Here is a 23,275-nt window from a genome sequence, read left to right on the forward strand (position 1 = left end):
TAGAAAATAGGTGCAGGAGTAGGCCATTCGGCCCTTCGAGGCTGCACCGCCATTCAATATGATCATGGCTGATCATCCATCTCAGTATCCCATCCCTACCTTCTCTCCATACCCCCTGATCCCTTTAGCCACAAGGGCCACATCTAACTCCCTCTTAAATATAGCCAATGAACTGGCCTCAACTACCTTCTGTGGCAAAGAATTCCACAGATTCACCGCTCACTGTGTAAAAAATGATTTTCTCATCTCGGCCCTAAAAGATTTCCCCCTTATCCTTAAACTGTGACCCCTAGTTCTGGACTTCCCCAACATCGGGAACAATCTTCCTGCATCTAGCCTGTCCAACCCCCTAAGAATTTTGTAAGTTTCTATAAGATCCCCCCCCCCACTCAATCTTCTAAATTCTAGCGTGTACAAGCCGAGTCTATCTAGCTCAAATATTGGCTCATCCGGGATTGGAACCCGGGATCTCTCGCACCCTAAGCGAGAATCATACCCCCAGACCAACGAGCCAGTTAATTCCTGAAAAGTCGCCTATTCTTTTTCTCCGGAGATAATGATTTTAGTGTTTAGTTCAGTTTGCGTTCAGTTTTTTCAGCACTGGGAAAAATTGAAAGGTACAGGACAAATTGTGTGCTATCCAGTCAGCAAACAGATTACATGATTCCGATCAAGCCGTCCACAGTGTACAGGGGACGACAGATGGCACAATGGGCTAAGTGGTCGGCTGGCGACCGGTAGGTAGATGGTTCGAATCCCGCTTGGAGTGCATACTGTCGTTGTGTCCTTGGGGCAAGACACTTCACCCACCTTTGCCTGTGTGTAAATGTAATGTAATTATGTGAAGCACTTTGGGGTCAATGCAAGTTGACCAAAAATGTGCTATATAAATAAGATTATTATTACAGATACAAGAAAAACGTATATAACATTTAATGCAAGATAAAGCCCATCAAAGATTTGTTCGAAGGTCTCCAATGAGGTCGATGGGAGGTCAGGACCGACAACTCATTAGTTGGTGAGAGGACGGTTCAGTTACGTGGTAACAGCTGGGAAGAAACTGTTCCATTCAAAGGTATCAAAGGTATTTTATTGGTCACATTCACATACACCGAGGTGTAATGAAGTGAAAAGCTTTTTGCCATTTTGCAGCACACAAAAAAAGAATACAGACATAACACCAATGAGAGTCTTAAACACAAAGGCCTCTACGGAGGCCCGATGTTCCAGGCCGTTCTCGCCGTGTGATGTTGCTCCGGCGTCGGGAGAGTCCTCTCAGCGGCCTGGGAACCCTGGAATGGCCGCCTCCGTACTGGAGGCCGCGGCTTCCGATGCCGACAAGGCCGCGCCGGATGGAGCTCCACAACTGGCGATCTCATCGCGTGATCCCAGGCTCCCGGTGTAAAGTTCAGCGCCGCCGCCCGCAGCTGGTCGCACCACAGTCCCGCAGCTCCGCGATGTTGTTCCCGGCGGTCTCGGCTCAACGGAGCTCCAGCGCGGCGACCCAGGCAAGGCATCTCCCGCTCCACGATAGTGCTCCAGCGCTGCGCCGCCGCCGAAGCCGAGGTTCTGGGCGGTCCCCGACAGGAAACGCCGCTCCAGGCCCGCTGGTAGGCAGCCGCGAGGACGGTCGAAGCTGCAGCCCGGGAGAAAAACTGCCTCTCCGACCAGGTAGGGACCCTGAAAGGCAGTTTTCCCCCACCTTCTCCCCCCCCCCCCCCCCCCCCCACATACAAAAGTCTAGACCCCAAAACACACAAACACTTTAACTAACTAAAAATAAAAAATAAAACGGTGAAAAGAACGGCACAGCTGCTGGCAGGGCACAGCCCCTCTTCTAATTCCCTGTGCAAATCCTGTTGAAATGAAACAGCGCTGATCTGCATGCAGCAGGATCTACACAGCAGTCAAGGCGTGGAGTCACAAGAGGGAACGCACAGGATATTTCTAAGGCAGAGATAGATTTTTGAGATTAGTACGGGCGTCAAGGGTTTATTGGGGAGAATGCGGGGTAATGGGCAGATAGTCTTAGGGTCACATACAGCGTGGAAAACAGGCCCTTCGGCCCCAACTTGCCACATGGCCCAAGCTACACTGGAACATTTAGAGATGGTCACGGTGGCGCAGCGGTAGAGTAGCTGCCTTGGCAGCGAACCGCAGCGCCGGAGACCCGGTTCAATCCCGACTACGGGCGCTGTCTGTACGGAGTTTGTACGTTCTCTCCCACCGTGACCTGCGTGGGTTTTCTCCGGAGATGTTTCGGTTTCTCCTGCCTCCCACACACTCCAAACACGTACAGGGTTTGTTGGTTTATTTGCCTTGGGGTGTAGTATGTTGTGCTAATGTGCGCTGGGATCGCTGGTGTCGGCGCGGACCCGGTTCATTGGGCCGAAGTGGATCCTGTTCCTCTTTCTTCTACTTTTACACTTTCCGCGCTGTTATCTCTAACGTAACAACTTTCCACTACACTAGTCAGCGCTGCACAGCCAGCTTTGAGTTCCAATCCTCAAAACCTGTCCTAATATCCATGAGAGGAAATAGATCGGTATAGATGCATCAATCTCTTGCCCAGAGTAGTGAATCGAGGGACCAGAGGACATAGGTTTATAAGGTGAAGGGGGAAAAGATTTAATAGGTATCTGAGGGGTAACTCTTTTTCACACAAATGGTGGTGGGTGTATGGAACAAGCTGCCAGGGGAGGTAGTTGAGACGGGGACTATCCCAATGTTTAAGAAACAGTTGGGCAAATGCATGGATAGGACAGGTATGGAGTGACCAACGCGACGCAGGCAGGTGGAACTATTGTAGCTGGTACATGTTGGCTGGTGTGTGGTCAAGTTTGGGTCATGTTTTCCACACTGAAATCACTCTGTGACTATCAAATTTATGATCTAATGATGACAGTATGGTGCATATTCTTGAACTTGTTTATTGCTGTTTGTGTTTAGAAAAGCAGTCGGGGTGTTCATTACATCTGTCTGTCTGTCTCTGGAATGGAACACCTAAATACGTATTTAGCATCAGGGATAAAGTAGCACTGGAGCATGGTGCATTAAAACACCCTTCATTGTATATTTAACCATCCTATGTAATGAGGACTACAGTTGTATTTACAGCCTCCTCCTAACTCATTGGAGGTCATGTAAGTAAATACTGTTCGATACAAAATGATGAGTAAATTTGATCATAATTCATCCCCCTCACCGCCCTCTCACTTCTTACACTGAAGGCGTTCAAAAGGGGGATAGAATGCAGAGTTAGGCCATTCGGCCCATCAAGTCTACTCCGCCATTCCATCATGGCTGATCTATCTTTCCCCTCAACAAACTCATTCTCCTGCCATCTCCCAATAACCCCTGACACCCATACTAATCAATAATGTATCGATCTCTCCCTTAAAATAACCAATGACCTGACCTGAATTCCACAGATTACCACCCCGATCTTCTTCTTCTACTTCTTCTTATGCCCCCTTCGGTCATGGCTGACGCTGAAGGCTCATGCCTGGGTGTGTCTCCAGGGTTGGAGGACGCCTGTGGCGTGACTTTGGTTTACGTGGGGAGACCCGGTGCACAGACAGCCACGCCCACGTGTGTTGTCCTTGACAGATCTGGGTCAGGATCCATTGGCATGGAGGAGCTCCAAGCACGACCGGAGACCCTTTTCTGCCGCAGCCTTCATCCGCCTTCCCAGCCGTTGTGACGTTAGCTCCACTAAGGTCCCGCCATCGTCCGCGATCCATCCTGTTCCACCGTGAGGGTCTTGGTTGGATTGGCTCTTTTGTCAGAGACCCTCCCCCTCGACCTTACCGCCATGAGTGGCCCCTACCAGGAGCAATCGCTCCAGACGGCATTCGCTCTCAGGATCTCAGGACCACACGAGCTTCTCCATCACGCCAAAGGTGACAATCCATGGAGAATATTAGAGCCACTACTCCCTTCTCACCCACTCCCCCCATCACAATCTACAATACCCAGCAACAAACCGCTCACCTCACTTTAGTTTATTGTCACGTGTACAGAGGTACAGTGAAAAGCTTTTGTTGCGTGCTAACCAGTCAGCAGAAAGGCAATGCATGTTACAATCGAACCATTTACATGATAAGGGAATAACGTTTAGGGCAACCTGCGTCCAACCCCTTAAGAATTTTGCCAGTGACAGCTCTTGTTCTGGACTTCCCCAACACCAGGACAACCTTCCCTGCATCTACCCTGTCCAACCCCCTTAAGATTTTGTGTAAAGTTTCTATAAGATCCCCCCTCAATCTTCGAAATTCTAGCGGTACCAGCCGAGTCTAATCCAGTCTGTCTTCATATGAAAGTCCTGACATCCCAGGAATCAGTCCCTGGTGACACCTAGTATGTCTATCTATTTAAAGTTCATGAATTTAGTTTAGTTTAGTTTAGAGATACAGCGCGGAAACAGGCCCTTCGACCCACCGAGTCACACCAACCGGCGAACCTCGACACACTAACACTAAGGGTGAGAACGTACAAACTCGGTACAGACTGCCGCCCGTCCTCGAAGCGAACCTGGGTGTCCGGCGCTGCATTCGCTGTGTGAACAGCCTGTCCCCCACTTGGGCGTATATTTGCACGTCATTGCGTGACAACATTCACGCGTCACGCATGCCGTCGAGATGTCGAGATATCAAAGTGCCGCACGCACGCGCCAATTTTGTCGAGATAAAAGTCCTCACAGAAGATTAGCTGCTTCCAGGATCGTATCATTGGCAGATGCCACCGGTTTACAAATGGAATGGAAAGGGAAAAAAATCTGTTAAACCCACAGGGAGGAAATTTAGTATATATTTGTTTATCAAAGGCCAGGTAAGTCTGTAGGCTTTAATGTTTGATAGCAATTAATGATGCTAATTAGCCTATGAACGTTGTATTAGCGAAGAAAAACAGACACTCTGCTGTTGTTGCGCGGTTTGGCTTGGGTATAATAATTACAAAATTGTCCCCAGTGTGTATAGGATAGCGTTAATGAGCGGGGATCGCTGGGTCGGCACGGACTCAGTGGGCCACCTCGGGCCTCACCGTTTTCCATTCTGTATCTCTAAACTAAACTATATATGCCTTACGTGTGGTAGGAAATTAACTCCATTGTTAACATGCACTGTACTAAATTGTCGGCTCCATATTGATCGAAGGCTTGCAGGGTATGGTGTTATTGAGTGGAAATTTAGAGATCGCGCTCGCCAGTCATAATCTATTAGCCTTTGCTTGATGGATTTACAGGTCCGTCTGAAAGAAGGCTCTCGATCCAAAATGTCGTCGTCGCCCATGTTCTCAGCGGAGGTGCTGCGCTGCCTGACTGAGTTACAGGTACTCCGCACTCTGTGTCTTTTTGTCCTGTCGGGAAATGTGTGTCAATGGCTTCATAGAAACATAGAAACATAGAAATTATAGGTGCAGGAGTAGGCCATTTCGGCCTTCGAGTCTGCACCGCCATTCAAATATGATCCTGGCTGATCTTGTGGTATTATTGCAATAATAGAGTAAGGCTGAGCAGAGGGGCACTAGGACCCCTGCCAGAAGCCAGGCTCCCGGTACCGGTTGTGTCTGGAGAAACCCAGGGTGTGTGCAGGTTGGAGAGAGAGGCCTGGGCTTACACGAGGCTGTTGCAGTTGTGTTGTTATTGTAAGATTAAAGGTATACTCTGTTTACTCGTCGTGGTACGAGCCTTATTACAATCATAACTCGATATGGTGCCCAGAACTTGGAGACTTGTAGCAAGGAAATAAATTAAAAAAGGAAGAGGACGGTGTATCGTTTTGGCGGGAAATAGGAGACGAGCTGGCAGATATGGGGCACCTACAACCAACTGCTACGTTCACAATACAACCTCCAGAGCCCATTCGATTTTACCAAGCCTCAAGAATGGGAGCGTTGGATCAGGAGATTCGACCGCTTCAGGCTTGCAAGCAATTTAAAAAACGACAGACGTCGGCAGAAAACCATGTGAACACGCTAGTGTATTGCATGGGCGATGAAGCAGATGATGTGCTAAAGGGGCTAACTGCTAACTGCAGATGTAGAGGAGGGTTGTACACGGACTAAACAAGTCAAGGTGGGTTTTGATGCATTTTTTGTGCCTAAAAAGAATGTTATCTATGAAAGAGCTGAGTTCAATCAGCGTGTGCAACTGCCAGGAGAAATGGTGGGATTCCTTCATTCACTGCTCTCTCTATAACGGCTTCGCTGAATACTTGTGCAACTATGGACAGTTACGGTACTGAGCTGATCCGCGACAGGTTTAGTGGTTGGGGCTGAGAAGAACAACGTCTCATTGTCCCGAAAAGCTACCAAGCTAGACAGAGACCTAACCCTTGACACTGCTATAACAAAGACAAGGCCTTCTGAGAATTAGACGACAGCGGTTTGACTTAACGAGGAGAAACATAGCGGTGCTAGAGCAAGTGCTCACGTGTTGATGCTGTGCATGCTAAAAGCTACAGAAAACCCAAATTTCCCTCAAAGCCTCAGCCACAACCTGGTCAACAACACCAGGAAAAAATAATTAATTAATACACAGCCACAGCCATGTTCAAAGGCCTGCTATAGATTTTGGAAAAAATGCCCTCGCATGGAAAATGGAATGCCCCTGCTAAAAGATGCTGTGTGTCACAACTGTGGCAAAAAGGGACATTATGGGCAAAGTGTGCAGATAACGGTGCTAAAATCTTCTCATTGCTGTCCCCTACCCAGAGGAAGAAGAGAGCTTTTTCTTCCTGGGATCCGGTGCGATGCTGGAAAAGACCCGTGGACGGTGTGCAGCTACAAGTCAGACAACAAAAAACCAGTGTGCTTTAAAAAAATAGATACTGGGTGCTGATGTGAGACCGCCATGCCAGCGGAGGTGTACCATGACATTACAAGGGGGCATGATGTGAAGTGCCTGGCAGTGTCGACACGCCCATTGTAGTTGGGCCAGGTGGCAATGCACTCTCTGGTCCTGGGCGTAGCCAGAGAAACACTGCGCAGAGGCAACACGACAGCCATAGAGGACATTTATGTAGTAAAAGACCTCCCACCACTGCACTGTTTGGAAGACCTGCCATAGAAAGGCTACAGCTTGTGTGCAGGGTTGACGACATCACCTTGGGATCAGAGGACACAACATCTATGTAGACTCTGTCCAATCAGCAACATTCCTGTCAGTGGAGATTATCGAGCAGCCTACGTGAGCACCTACAGGCAGACAGCACATGCTCTGCACTGATGGATACTGCCCACAGACGGCTGGCCCGACCAAAAGCCAACTGCAGGGAGTGCTGAGACATTACTGGGGCTGATATAGCAGTGCTGACTGTGCACGATGGTCTGCTGCTGCGGGGCACGAGCTCATCATCCCATCAGCCTTAACGAGGTGATGTGCTGCAGAGAACTACACTAAGGACACCTGGGGGTTCTGACAAAGTGCAGGGGCCCGGGGCCAAACAGACGGTATGGTGGCCAGGACTCAGCAGCCCAGCTGAATGACATGGTGTTTGAAATGTAGAACCTGCATCCAAGAGCGAAGGAACGTCAAAGAGCCGCTGATGGCCCACGGAGATGCCAGACACTGCCTTGGCAAACCTTGGGAGCTGACCTATTCACGCTGAAAAACAAGACTTATCTGCTTAGTCGTAGATTATTTCTCAGATATGTGGAAGTTGCGCTACTATCACCCCCAAGGTCCACAGATTGTGGTGGTGCACCTGAAATCCATATTTGCTCGTCATGGAATTTGTGAATTTCTTAAAGTGACAATGGGCCCCAATTCTCAGGTAGCCCCTTTAAATCCTTTGCAGCAGAGTATGGCTTTATGCACATCACGAGCAGCCCAGGTTTCCTCAGAGCAATTGGGGAGGCGTAACGCGCTGTACAAACCGTGAAAAACCTGCTAAGCAAAGGCGTCAGACCCATATCTTGCATTGCTGGCCTACAGAGCAACCCCTCTACTAAACGGCTATAGCCCGGCCGAGCTGTTTGATGGGGCGCCGCCTACTCACCTATACAGTTCCTGCCCTTCCAACCCCCTGCTGAATCCAGGTTTTGCCTGACTACAACGTCGCTGGGGGCCAAAAGAAAGGGAGAAAGAGTGGAACGACGCAAGAATCCTTCGACAAGAGGACAACAGAGCGAGAAATCTGGAGCCACTAATACCTGGGGGAGGAATTGTGTGATCACCGATGCACGAGTCCAGGGCAAAGTGCTATCTACACACATGCACCTCGCTCTTATATCGTCCAGGTGCCTCAGGGCACACTGATGAGGAACCGGCAGCACTTGTTGCCGCTGCAGACAACAGTGAGGTAGTCGACGCGGTGAGCAGCCGGTGGGAGAAGAGCCAGCTCCACCAGAAGCCCAGCTCCACCAGACCCAGCTCCACCAGTGACAGGCATCACCACCCAGCGGAGAGGCCCCCCACCACAAGAGACTGTTCGGACTAGGTGTGGGAGAGAGGTTAGAAAGCCGCAGAGACTTTGATTTGTGATTTATTGATCTGTTTTTCTACAATAAAGAAAAAGAGAGTGAAATGTGATGTGAAAATGTTCTGTAAACCTGTTACATTTACCTTGAAAACCTGAAAGAATAGTCACAGTATGGTAACGTGTAAGTGTATTTTATTTCTATTTTGCATGCTTTAGATCAGGGACAGGTCTTCCAGCAAAAGGGCAGAATAAACCCCTTAAGACCTGCCGAGACAAAGGTAGTCCACCCTTTGTTCTCAAAGAAAGGGAATGTGGTATTATGCAATAATAGAGTAAGGCTGAGCAGAGGGGCACTAGGACCCTGCCAGAAGCCAGGCTGCCAGAATCCAGTAACCGTTTGTGTCTGGAAACCCCCAGGGTGTCGGCAGAGGGAGAGAGAGGCCCCCTGGGCTTACCACTAGTTTCTGTTACAGTTGCTGTTGTTATTGTACAGATTAAAGGTTATACTCTGTTTACGTCGTGGTACGAGCCTTATTACAAGCATAACTCGTACAATCATCCAACTCAGTACCCCGTAACCTGCCTTCTCTCCATACCCTCTGATTCCCCTTGGCCACAAGGACCACATCTAAACTCCCTCTTAAATATAGCCAATGAACTGGCCTCAACTCCCCTCTGCGGCAGAGAATTCCAGAGAATTCACCACTCTCTGTGTGAAAAAAAAAAAAAACATGTTCAATACATCAACGGTTTAGTTGAAAGACAGAAAATGCTGCGGCTAACTCAGCGGGACAGGCAGCATCTCTCATGGTGTAGAAGGAATGGTGACGTTTTCAGATCGAGTCACTTCTTCAGGCTTATTTTCTTACTTTTAGTTCAGAAGGTTTAGTATAGTTTTTTTAGTGTTTAGAGAATTAGCGCGGGAAACAGGCCCTTGAGACTGGCCCCACCGATCCCCACGCATATTACACTATCCTACACACACTAGGTGCAATTTTACTGTGTGTGTTGTGTGTGTGTGTCGTGTGCGTGTGTGTGTGCGTGTGTGTGCTTGTGCTGTGTGGGTGTGGGGGTTGGGTGTGTGCGTGTGTGGTGTGTGTGGTGTGTGTGTGCAATGCGTTGCGTGCGTGTGGGCATGGGGGTGTGTGTGAGTGCGTGCGCGGCCTGGTCGTGTGTGCGTGTGTGTGGTGCGTGTGTGTGCGGGTGCGTGTGTGCGTGGTGTGGTGTGTGCGTGTGTGTGTGTGTGTGTGTGTGTGTGCGTGTGGTGCGTGTGGTGCGTTCGTGTGTGAGTGCGTGCGGCGTGGTGTGTGTGCATCTGCGTGCGGGCATGTTTGTGTGTGATTGTGCGTGCGCGTGTGTGTGTGTGTGTGTGCTGTGTGTGTGTGTGTTGTGCGTGCGTGCGTGCGTGTGCGTGTGTGCGTGCGTGTGCGTGTGGGCGTGCGTGTGTGTGCGTGTGTGTGTGTGTGTGTGTGCGTGTGTGCGTGTGCATGTGGTTCGTGTGTGTGTGTGTGTGTGTGTGTGCATTTGGCCACATACCCATCCATGGTAACCTAGCGTTATGTAAGCAGGTGACTCTACTTGTGCGGCCACCGGGCCACCCCAATGTTAATAAAATCATAAAGATATGTGAAAAGAAGTAGAATTAGGGCCTTCAGCCCATCACAGTCCTACTCCACCCTGTCAATCTTAAGCTGTTGTACCTCTCCCTCCCATCTCCTTCCTTCTCTGCTCATTGCTTGCTACACCCGTACTAATGCTATCTTCTAGTTCTACAGACATTTCGCTATCTCAGGGCTAAGCCTTCCACCCGGCCTATGCCTCATTTAACGAATGTGGACACAAAAAAGCTGGAGTAACTCATCGGTCAGCTGCATCTCCGAAGAGAAGGAATAGGTGGCGTTTCGGGTCGAGACCCTTCCTCAGACTGAGCTTCGGGGGGGGTGAGGGGGAAACCGTAGACAGAGACAGAGACGGTGATGTGGAGAGATATAGTAACAAATGAATGAATTTTACCTGATGCCACCAACACAAGCATAATCCATATGGCACACACTTCCATGGCCCTGTAAACATGTGTTGATTAATATTGCTCCCCTACATGGCTGATTTAATTAAAAGCTATTATTAGTCGATACGTTCCACTCAATACATGCACCAGACAGGAATTATTAGATTCATATTTCCAAAAAGATGAAGACAGTTTGGCAATGTGTGTGTGGGCGAACATTTCCAAAACATTGTCCCAGGGGGAGCTTATTTAAGACTGCTCAGTAGATTATAAAGTCCGATCATCCTGGCTTGAGAATGTGGAGCTTGGTGTCTGCTTTTGTTTGGACCTGGCACGTCTTATTTAAGTAGAGATGCACAGTAGATGCTCATCAAGATCTCTACTGGAAGAGCTACGAAGTGCCCGGATTAATTATGGGGGCGGCACACGGTGGCACAGCGGTAGAGTTGCCTGCCTTACAAATCAGCGCCAGAGACCGGGTTCGATTGCGACGACGGCGCTGTCCTGTACGGGTTTGTACTCGCCCCCCGGACCTGCGTGGTTTTCTTCTCGCGAGGATCTTCGGTTCCCTCCTCCCACACTCCAAAGACGTGCGGTTTTGTAGTTTCACAGTGGCTTTTGGTTTAAAGTGTAAAATTGTCCCTACGTGTCAAGTGTAGTTCCGGTGCAGACTGAAGGGCCGAAGGGCCTGTTTTTCCGCGCTGTAATAGTCGAAACTAAATAAAAAAAATACAATTTGTATAATCTAACTTAAACTAAAAACAACTATGCAAGCGTCACGGTGGCGCAGCGGTAGAGCCTGCTGCCTCACAGCCGTGCAGCGTCAGAGCCCCGTGTTCGATCCCGACTCCGGGCGCTGTCTGTACGAGTTTTGCACGTTCTCCCGGCTTGCCTGCGTTGGTTTTCTCTCCGCCAGATCTTCGGTTCCTCTCCACACTCACAAAGACGTGCAGGTTTGTAGTTTCATTGGCGTGTGGGTAAATGTAAAACACAATTGTCATTAGTGGGTTAGTGTGCGGGGCTTCGGCTGGTCGTCGGCGCGGGCCCGGTGGGCTGAAGGGCTGTTTTTTCCCGCTCTGTATCGTAACTAAACTAAACCTAAACTAAACTAAACGACAACGAACAGCCCATCCTGTGAAATTTGTGGTCCTATCAGCTATTAAGCTGATATTTTCCATTTTCCCTCGAACGTTGTTTACAGTTCGTTGCCTCACTAGTAACACTAATATAAAGCCCGCCACGCCTGGGAGCGCTCTTGGAGCAGGTGATAGACCAACGCTTTTTAACTTGTCCAGTCCTCAATCTCGTGCGCTTTTATTTTTGTTTCCCCTTTATCCTTTCCCACCTGTTGAGACGTTTTCACTGGAGAAACCTCCAGCCCAATTGGTGGCGCTACTCTGTGTCCATTGTTAATTGCTTCCATTGTTCCGAATAATGGCACGAGTTCAGTGACACTTCTGGGGGGGGGGGGGGGGGGGGGGGGGGTCAGAGCCGCTTCTCTTCTTCACTGACGGTTTCAAATCCTCGACCTGCCACTGTTTATTCCTTTCCGCGTAGTGTTTTGCTTGTGGGCTACAAATTACAGCGGAGATACCAATCGGCCTGTAAAGGACCTGTCCCCCTTATGCGGCATTTTTTCAGGCGACCCTACAAGTGTCTTAGCTGTCGCCACATGGTCCTCCGGGGCGTTCACCTGTACTATAAGAAACATAGACCATTAGTGTCATGTGTAGGCCATTCGCGGCCCTTCGACCTGCACCGCCATTCAATATGATCATGGCTGATCATCCAACTCAGTAACCCGTACCTGCCTTCTCTCCATACCCCCTGATCCCCTTAGCCACAAGGGCCCCATCTAACTCCCTCTTAAATACGCCAATGAACGGTGGCCGTCAACTACCCTTTCTGCGGTAGATGAATCCACCGCATTCACCACCCTCTATGGTAATTTTTTTTTTTCTCAATCTCGTTCCTAAAAGACTTACCCTTATCCTTTAAACTGAGAACCCCTTGTTCTAACTTTTGTTCTGTATCTCCTCAAGGCGTCCAAAGAGTCGTTGAGTCTTTCTTGGTCGCCTCGCCGAACCTTTGAACGGTCCAAACCTTTTCGCGACCGTGTCCTTTAACGCCAATGGGGGAGCCTGACGTTGCATGTGTAGGTTCTGACCCTCCCCCTCATGGCCGTCCCACATGCGTTTTTTTCGGCGACTGCCGGCATCATACCGTGTCCGCCAAAAGATTTCAAAACCTAGTGGCGACAAAAAAAACTGTTTGCGAACGCTTGAAACGTCACACGCGCCAATACGTCATCACGTTTCGCCACTGCCGCATCAAGCCCGTTACGCGCACGTCAATCGACGCCACCGCACGCCGCAAATTTTACGTGACCCGTACTTCATTTCAATGTTGCTGGCAGTCACCGAAAAAATCGGCAAGTGGGGACAGTCCCTAGAGCACAATGTCGCCAGGATAACGGGTACGCTACTAGTTGCCTGGTGTATGCTGGCATCGGTGAATGCCATATTAAAGTGTATAATTACAGACACTTTAAATTTTAATGTTATTAGAATATTTTTGGATTCACAGTTGTACGTTCAGTTATTATATATGAATCAATTTTTTTTGGTTATGGGTTTTGTCGTCAGTGTTAGATGCGGTATATAGCCGCTTTTTAAATCGGCGATCCTGAAACGGCTCACTGACAGTGGCGAGTATAATCGCCTACACTAATCGTACTAGGTGGGACCGCTGCATTTCGTTGTCTCCTGTACTGTAGCACTGACAATGACAATTAAAATTGTGCGAAGTCTGAATTCTGTAAACAGGCCCTGTAAGTAAACTGTCCTGCATATCCGCTTTCTCGGCTGTGCCCTTGCGTCTTCAAACCTCTTCTGTTAACATTTCTAGTTCCTGTTTCATGCAAATCTGTTGCAACCTGTGGTTTACTGAATTTGATTCCTGAGAGGTCCGTAAAATATTGTTAATGTTTATGTCGAGCAGACTTTTTGTAATTATAAGCAGGTTTTACTTTGAGTGCACGTAAGATGTGCTCTAGGTGCAGAAATAGGTGTGCTGTTGTACTACACGGTAAAGGGTGTCATAGAGTTATGGGGAGAGGCAGGAGAAGGATGTGTACGTAATAGGGACTCGAGGCCTTACGTCCGGTGGGCACTCGGAGAATATCGGGTTACACCACACGTCCTGCTCATTTCAGCTATTCCTGACAGCTCCAGCGTAGTTTGCTGGGGCAATGTAACAGCATCTATGCATGGGGCGGACACGGTGCTGTAGACTAGTGGGGGCAACCGTGGTCTGGGGGCCGACAACCTCTTCAGACTGAATCGAGGGCGGGGTGGGTGGTGGACCATAACGGGAAAGAGGGATAGGAGCCGGATAGACTGGAGCGGTGCTCGAGGAAGGGTACAGCGATGGGGTGAGGAAGGGTATGCAACCCGATAAGGGTCCACTAACAAAAAATGGGGAGTGAATTCGACTGTCCATGGCCCCCCGGATAGCGTTGGCTAAGAGCAAGATCCCACCCAAACGGGAATAATATGATGGTGCTGTTCCTCCAATTTCCGTGATGGAATGCTCGCTGGTGGCGCATTGATTAGACCCAGGACAGAGTAGGGTCGGAGGACGGAGTGGGGAGTGGGAGTTGTAAGTGCTGAGCCTTCGCGCAGGTCGAGCTTGGTGTGTATTTTCGCGGACTAGAGCGATGGAGGTCGTTTTCTGACGGAATCCTATCAGCTCGCCACCTCCAGCTTTTTGTCTCACCGATATAGATCCTTCGGGCTCCATCCTCCTGTTTCCCTCTTCTTGTCGCCCACCCATCACCTTGGCCCCTGCCCCCTATCAGTTCTACGTGAAGAAGAAGGTTTCGGAGGCCCGAAACGTAAGTGCACGTATTTCCTTCGCTCCATAGAGGATGCTGGCAGCCCGTCTGAGTTGTCTGTTTCCCGGCCCAGGGCGAATGTGGTATTTTATTATATCGGGCCTATGATTCTTGAACTGGCGGAATAGAACTTGGAGGTCCAGCTCGAAATGGCCTAATTCTGTTCCTTGAAGTTATGAATTACTATGAGTGTGTGTGTAATAGGACTGAGCTCCCTGAGGATGTGGCTTGAGGGCTTTGTTACCATAGGAAAGATAGGTCTGAAGGAGTGGCCATTCTCCCTTTGTGCCAGCACACCGACAGGTCATTGTGATCATGGTCCAATCATAAGCAACTCGTGTCCTGCCTTCATCGCCCATAGCTCCCTTGATTCCACTAGTCCACCTAGAGCCCTAATCTAACTCTCTTCCTCTGTAAATCCATCCAGTGACTTGCCCTCCGACTGCTCCCTCTGTGGCAGTGAATTCCACAAGATTCCAACTCTCTGGCGTGGAAAAAGTTTTTTTCTAACCTCAGTCTTAAAAAACGGGGCCCCCCTCCCGCGCCTCCCCTTTAGTCTAAAACTGTGGCCACCCTCAGTCTCTTGGACTCGCCCAAACATTGGGCAAGCATTTTTCCCCTGCATCTAGCTTGGTCCAGTCCTTTTATAAAATTTTATATGTTTCTACAGACCCCCCCCCTCAGTTATGAGATACAGTCCATTTAAAAAGAAGACAGATACAACGGAGCTGGAGTAACTCAGCGGGTACAGCCAGCCTCCTCTGGCGCGAATGAACGATGGGGCGGCGTTTTGGGTCGATGACCCCGTCTTTGCGGACTGAGAAGTCCTGGTGAATATGTTAAGACTGGAGGTACTGGAAGGTTACTGAGTGGAAAATGACTAGATCCAAAGCAGCTGACCGTCTGTTCAGGGAAATGTAGAATGTTTTCATAGTTAGCCCCAGAGGGATGTTAAGATATTCCATGAGAATAATCAAGTAGATATCAAAATTTCCAGACAATTAATCAGGATGACAGTCGGTATACCTGTTGGGTGGGGGGGGGGGAGAGGGAGAGGCTTGGTTTGTCGGAGGGGGTCGTGAGGGGAAGGGGAGGGGGGTATTACATGGGTGCGTTAAGGGTGGGGTGGTTGGGGGGCGAGGGGGGATGTGGGGTGTTAGGTCGGAGGTGTGGTAGGTAGGGTGGTGATATGTAGAGAAGGTTAAATCTGTTTTACTCTATGTTGAGAACACGATATATTAGTGGAGCAATGTGGGTGAGGAGTGTGAATGGAATTTAATGCAGATATGATGAGGTCTTGCATTTCGGAAGTCAACCTGGACAGTTGACGTCTCAGTGAATGCTGAGGCCTCAGAGAGAAAACTAATTGTTGTACTGGAAGCACGTCTTCACTGGTATTTAGTATGGATAAAAAAAGGCCTCATCGTCAGGATGAATTCGTAGCACAAGTTGGGAAATTATGGTACAGGAGAAACACAGGTGATCCATGATCATGTTCTAGTGTGATTGAAGTACCGCACAGGGTACGCAATGGCCTACGCCTGCATAGTATTTTCTAAAATGTCTATTGTTTCTAGTCTCTCGGGGTTAAGTTCATGCCCTCCATTAACAATCTTGGTAAACTATAGTTTAGTTTAATCCTTGCAGGTCTTAAAGAGCTACAATATAAACTCAGAATGTTGCCAAATAGACAGTTCACCAGAAAGACTTTGTCAGCTACGGGGGCATGCCTCACAACTCCTGGACGTCATTATACCGACCTACGAACGAAAAATATTGTCAAATGCCTTATTCACCGCCTATATCCCGCTGAATTATGACTTTCATTGGAACTATGTGCACTTGTTCGCTCAAGGTATTTCTGTTCAATGCGTTATTGGAGTCCGGGACAAGGTCTCGCAGGTAGCTCATCTAGCAATGTTAGATCATGCCTGTTACAGCTTGAGTTAGCTGACTGGATAGAAAAATTGGCTCATGGAAAGGATCTTTGCAGAGTTGAAATGGTGGGAGGTGAAAGACCCTTCGAGTAGGCCTGGTCCTAGTGGCCTGTGCCTCAATGAGTTCGATGTTGGGCTCCGTTTGTTTGTCATCGTCGAGCCAAGGATGTTCGGCACTAAAAAAAAACTGGTGAAGATAGGCTGGCCAAACAAAAAGGCTTAATTAAATCGTACAAGGCAAGAAAATCAGTGCATTATTGGACAATAGCAAAAAATAGGCATTTATTTCCACCACCCACAATGCTGTCAGAATGATAATATATAGCGTTCATGCTAGCATTAAGATAGACCCAAGTTATAAAAGCTAGCACCTTACATTAGTAGGATGTTTTTCTGGGGTTTGGAGGGAGAGCTAGTCAGAGTGATTGAATGACAACAATAGACTTGGTGGAGACCGAATGGCCTACTATTTCTTCATCCTTATGAGCTGTATGACACCTGAGGACAATCCTATTCAAAATAGGATACACCCTTTGGTGTTGTCAGGGGAGATTCATATCAAGGTTGAAAGAACAGTACCAGTCATGACGGAGAACCGCGGCTCTATCTTCAAAGCATGATGAAGGCCGACAGGTGCCTATGAGGCCGAATGGTTTAAAGTAACCAGCCTATAGGTAGAATGCAGGGACAGGAAGAGTTTCAGGCCTGCATAGCAGGCAAGACTGGGTGTGCTGCCTCCCTGGTGTGCCAGGGTCCAGGGACATCCGTGGAGAGGCTGCAAGACATCCTATAAGAGTATTAGAGGGAGCAGCTGGAGGTTGTTGGCATGTTGGCAAACCAACGACCTAGGTTTCACCCGAAACCACTGAAGGAGGTTCTGGTCCTACACGAGTTAGGGATGTTGAGAATGAAGCCTGCTGTAAAACCCCATCCTTGTGAGGATTCCTCTGGATTTCTCAAGTGACAGGTGCTAGGAAGGTAAGAACCAGCCAGTGAAAACGGATCTCTGCAGCTCGTCCCCAATCTTTTGTTATTTTTTGTCTCGTCGACCCTGTAGTTGCGTTATTTATTTTTTAATAGTCCCTGGCCCTCTCCACTCGGGAGGAACAGGACCCTGGGCCGATCCTTGTGTGGGGGGCGCACGGGGTGGAGGAAACGAGCTTAAAATCCCCGTTTCCAAACTGCCTTAACGCAAGACAACGACTGGAACTTTGACATTCATGTCAAACGGCGTTCTCCGAAAGTCAGTGAGCGAACTGAGCTTAAATTACAGTCCGCCAACGGAATCAGTACTGATCTGGCAGCGCTACAGTCGAGGAGCTGCAGCGTGCTAGCTTTACCATCAGGGAGAGCTGGGCGACGTTCAATGGACGTGGGAGGGAGTCTGTGTGGCGCGCTGTCGGTGCGGACATGACCCCGGAGATTCAGATGGTCTTTACAGCAGGTCTTCTATTTGGCGACGGACGAGTATGGAGTGGAGCCCGCCGGGTCCCTGCTGGGAGACCACTTTTGTGGGGACTGCGCAACGGTGACTATCCCCCGCCCGCAGTTGCGGGGTTGGTTGAAGGCTGATATTGAATTTTCTTCTTAGGCCCACGCTCGGTCATTGGCTGACATGACCATGGGTTCTCGCAGGGTTGGAGGCTAGCATGTGCTGTACTGTGCGCTTCAACGTGGGGAGACGGGTGCACAGACCAGCACCCCACGTGGGGTCCTTGACAGATATGGGTCAGGTGCATCCAGTGGCAAGGAGTCCAGACGACCGGAGCCCCCTGTCTCTGCCATCCGGCCTCATGCGCTTTCATCCAGCGGTGATAAGTTTGTTGCCTTCCATCACAGTTCCTAGGTCCAGCGCTCGTCCGCCTCCGTGTTCCACCGTTGGGCTGGTTGGATTGGCTTCTTTGTCAGAGACGCCTATCACCCTAGACCGTACCGCCATTGTTGGCCCTACAGGGAGCGTACATGACAAACGGCATCGCTCTTGGCTATCAGTCCACGCGCCCCACCGAGCCTGTCTTATCGTGCGACCCGCAGACCGAGGCTGGGGGAGGCATCCCGATCACGGGCAGGAATTTGGATTTGTGGGAACGTTGGGAATTCATTATTTTTATTAATGTTGATGTTCGTTCTTAGTTATTGTCACGTGTCCCCCGACCAGTACAATGAAAAAAGCTGTGTGCATGCAATCCCGTGTCCGCGGGCCCACACGCCACCAATACATGATGACAATCAAGTAAGTTGGGGCGTAACCAGGTGTACTAATACAGGAATAAAGGATAAGAATGTGTGGAAACAGGTTTAAGTGCCCACAGGTCCGAGTCCAGGTAAAGTACCCTGGTCAAAGTAGTTGAAGTCTTACTATGATGTAGATAGTAGGTTCAGGCACGGCTCTCTGGTTGTGGTGGTTATTCAGGTGCCGAACAGCGGGGAAGGAAACTGTCCTAACTGGAGGTGTGCGTTTCACACTTCTGTACCTTTTGGCCTGATGGGAGAAGAGGGAGTGACCCTCCGTGATTATGCTGCTGGCCTTGCTGAGCAGTGTGATTATAGGGTCTATAGAACAGAGATAGATACAAAATGCTGAGTAACTCAGCGGGACAGGCACATCTCTTGAGAGAAAGGATGGATGACGGCATCTGTGGGCCGTTTCCCACAAGCGCTACAATTTCTTGTGGAAATCAGTACTCGTTACCTAAAAATATATAACAGATCTAATTAGACAATGGCCGCTCCATAATTAGGCCGAGCAGCTCTAATTAGGCATGCAGCTCATCATTAGCAAGTCAGCTCTACTCATCTCGACACCCCTTTTTTTCAATACTTTAAATTATCTACAAACATTACAGAGTCTCTGTCCCAGAGTAGAGTATTGAGGACCAGATACATAGTTTAAGTGATGGGTTGGTGGACATTAAAATACGATCTTATGGTTAATATGTTCACACAATGTTGAACAAGCGGTGGGAGCAAGTAGTTGATTCTTTGACTTCGCAACATGTAAGAAACGTTTAGATGTACAGGTATCACTGTCCTGTGCGTGACTCGGTGGGCCGCATGTCCACGTGTTTTAACTGTTTCTGTATCTCTATAACTAATTAAACTCAACAGTTAGACAGGTACGTGGATCGGAGAGGTTAAGAAGTATGGCCACACGCAGGCTTGGGGACTATTGTATATGGGTACATTGCCGGTTTGGCGAGTTGGTGGCGATGCCTTGTTTCCACATTGTACATTTAGACCCCTTCGATATTTTCCACCAGTACCTGCATCCTTTACTCCAGATATCTGGGCCAAACGAAAGCTAACAATGCATTAGTGCCCCCATTTTCTTCGGAGTCGTGTGAGTGACTACGGTGAAGACCCCGCCGAAATCTGCATTCTATGGCTCCACGCTTCGAAACGACAGGCGGCGTGAGGGGCGTCCTCCCCTTCCGCAGCGGTAAGTTTTGAAAACCGTTACCTGCGCAGTAATGATTTACTCTGCGGTATGTTTGTCACCTACCTGCGCCTGTTTTTAAACACGGGGGGGGAGGGTGGGGGGGGGGGGTGAACTGTACAAAGTTCCACAAGTCGGCGAGGTTGAATCTGGCTGGTGATCCCCCGCAAAGTTTTGCGGAGCCCGCACAACTGAGCCAATGGATTAGTCCAGTCTGTTCTATTGTTGCCTTCAGCCCCTTTCCACACTTGTCAGAAGGGATCACTTCCGACCTTTTGGTCCCGCACCGAGCCCGATACACCACGCCGGCGGGAGACTAGTCAAATGGTGCGTGGACTTTTGGGACAAGTCACAAACGCAGGGAGACTGGGTGGAACGACATTTCCCCCGTAGCGAACAATTAGTAACTTGGACCTACAGGATAATAGCTGCGGTCTTTTTGCTTTTTACCATGCTAATTACAGGTGGAGAAACCAATGAGCTCGACAAGCTGTGGCTAGATGTCAGCTTGCCCACGTCCGCCTCGCCCGGCCATCCACTCCCACGGAAGGCAGCATGACACAAGACTGGTGAGGGCGGACCGCGGAGCAGCGGCAGGCCAGCAGCACCAGCGGCACGATCAGCTCACCGATAGTGGGATCAGCCTGTTCCAATGTCCGCCTCCGCACACGGCGCGATATCCCCCGCGGCCTCCAGGGGCGGTAGCTAGACACAAAGACAAACAGGTCGTAGAACCAGAGGAATCTTACTTTGGAACAACCGCGGGCGCCATCGGATTCCTCCGGACCGCTTGAGCCTTTATTATCGGTGTGTGGAGCATTTGCTCACAACGTGCAGACCCGGAATGGATTCGGTCCTGTGGCCCTATGAAAACTCCCAAAGCAAGACCCACCTCTTGCGTGCTGCACAGTGCTTCCTAACCGCCATCAGAGGGGATCACTGCGGGTCGTTCTGGGCTGACCTTGAGATGGTTCGCAGAAAGGGAAAATAAGGTATGTGCAAGGGGTGCCAGGAACAAGATAACTTACTGGACTAATAAAATGTGACTCCCACAGAACCACTTACTCCAAATAACAGCACCCCTACTCCCCCACCAGCAAAACGGGTGGTGAAGCTGCTTAGAGGCACTGTACTCTTCAAAACATGAGTCTTTTTTACGGGCTCACTGGCCCAGGCGCCGGCCTTCTTTGGAAGATGCGGGACCTCAACGCCACCAACCGAAAATTCCAGACACCAGCGCAACAACAGCAGCGAAGAACCTACAAAAAGATGTACATCTGCCACTGGTCACTATGTTTGTAGGTGTTCTGTTTCCCTACAAAATCCATGGAGAATTGATGTTGGGGGGAGATTACACTCTTTTGTGAATGCATTGAGCTGTTAACAACCGATACTTACATCTTGAAGGCAGTATCCAAGGGTATAACATAGAGTTTTATACACAAGTACAAAACAGCCCCTCCAGTTTCCCTATCGAATCCGATGTTCCCGTTGTTTGGGTCATTCTATATAAAGAAAAATCAGAGCGTCAAGCTGAACTAGAGCGTCTTTAACGTAAAAGGTGTAGATTGATAAAACTCCCGCTAACCTTAGAATTTGTGTCCATATATTACCAAAAACAAAATAGGTGGTTGCGCATCATCATATATCTGACAAATTGAATACATTGTCCAGATATATTCACTTCAAATGGAACCTTTGTACGTCTAAAAATTATTTCCAAAGGTTACTTCATGGCCATCATTCGATTTAAAATATGCTTACTATTCCGGTGCCGTAACGAGGTGACCACAGAGTTACTAATTCAACTGGATGGGACAACTCTACTGTATGAGCCGCCAAATGGATTACATCAGCCCCAGCTGTTCACAAAAATTTTGAAACCAGCCTAGCGTTCTACGGAAACGTACACATGGTCATTGCTGTTAGATGACATACTCATGTGGGCAAAACTTTGTAATTGGTCCAAACAACTGTAACAGCCACAAAACAGTTATTTGAAAAACTGGGATTATTACCATCCATTAAATCTAAACTAACGCCTTCCCTATATGACTATTTTGGGTCATCGTGCCTCGTTTCACATGTCGGTGAACTACGCCTACGAAAGGCTAGAGATTTGACTAGGACGCTGCAATACTCATTGACATCACAAAACTCATCCATCAGATTAGTAGCAAAAGTAATTCATGGTGGCTGCCTTTCCAGCCACACACCTTTAACCTTCCATTACAACGACTTAAAGACAACAATACAGCACTCAAATTATGCAGGTCACTTTACAGACCTATGAAACTACCAATCCGCTAAAAGGGAAATAAAATGGTGGATAGGATAACAATCTGGCTTTGTCAACCACATTGTCAGTAACCTTTTCATGGTACTAAAATCTGATTCAGTGCACTTGGGTGGGGAGCCACCAATACCATCAGCCTGCTGTGGAGGTAGATGACTTCTCAGGAGGCATCATTCTTACCACACTGGGCACTAAACTACCATTGCCTAAGCATATGTACTGTTCCTATCCCAGCATGTTATACTTACATATAGACAATGCCACCTGTGGGTAAATAATCAACCACTGGGTAAACAAAATCGACACTCATGTGACAATCGCTATACAATTGCAATGGTTATCCGAAGATATTTGATATCAGCCCATTACCTACCATAAGACTAAATTTATTGCGAGGCCATTTACGCAAATTAAATGAACACACCGATGATGTTGAAGAAAAAAGTATTTGTGATATTACAGCAAAGATGGACAGCGATTGCGATCTATTCGCATCTAGCTTAATCCATATGTTTCATGGAACCAGACCTTGGGCAGCGCGACAGAATGCTTTTCGCTGCCTTGGGTAAAAGAAATTGTTTATTTCGGCATTCCCCCTTCTTGCTCATCATTCGGGTATTAAAGAAACCACAAGACTCTGCGTCTGTTTTTTGTATTACCCGATTGGCCCCTCCACCATGGGTTCCCATGGTAGTAACATGTATTAAAACATCCAGATAGACCATACTTATTGCTACTCCCGACCAAGGATAGCCACCCATTGCCTAAACGTTGAACTATTAATTTGAAGAGGAAAAACACCTCTACTACACCTGGGGACTGATGGACCGACATGAACCATGATCCTCGGCGGCCCACAGAACAGTCAACCCAAAAAACAGTATCTGGTCTATATCGGAAGTGGGGATGTATTGTCATAAACAACTCACTACAAACTGAACATCCGGCTTGTTTCTGGAATATCTGGCCAGCCTCCACTATGATGAGGGCTTCATCAGCTACAGTCGCCATCAACTGTGCCAGATTGAAGTGCCCTACTAGACTTCAGCTACTCTGCGGCAATGAACAGGCGGGACGCATTCTGTTGGGACCGCACGCTCACCTGGTAACAAAACTTATGCCTAGGGAAGTTTCAATACTAATCCCCAAGAACCAGTAGGTCCTCTTCCAATATGGGATTGTAAGCATTCTATTGTCCTTAAAGTGTGCATGATTGTTTCTCCAGCAACATCTGCTGTCACCTACCACAATACGACATTAAAACAGTCATGCTAATAGTG

At 48.7% G+C, this 23,275-nt stretch overlaps 1 non-coding gene across 1 annotated transcript; it reads right to left on the reverse strand.

The window, feature by feature from the left end:
* Window positions 1-441: 441 nt before the first annotated feature.
* Window positions 442-513, reverse strand: trnap-agg (transfer RNA proline (anticodon AGG)). The gene has a single exon. It is a non-coding gene; the product is annotated as a tRNA-Pro (tRNA).
* Window positions 514-23,275: the final 22,762 nt, after the last annotated feature.

This window comes from Leucoraja erinacea, unplaced genomic scaffold (genome assembly GCF_028641065.1).
Source record: "Leucoraja erinacea ecotype New England unplaced genomic scaffold, Leri_hhj_1 Leri_118S, whole genome shotgun sequence".
NCBI lineage: Eukaryota > Metazoa > Chordata > Chondrichthyes > Rajiformes > Rajidae > Leucoraja > Leucoraja erinaceus.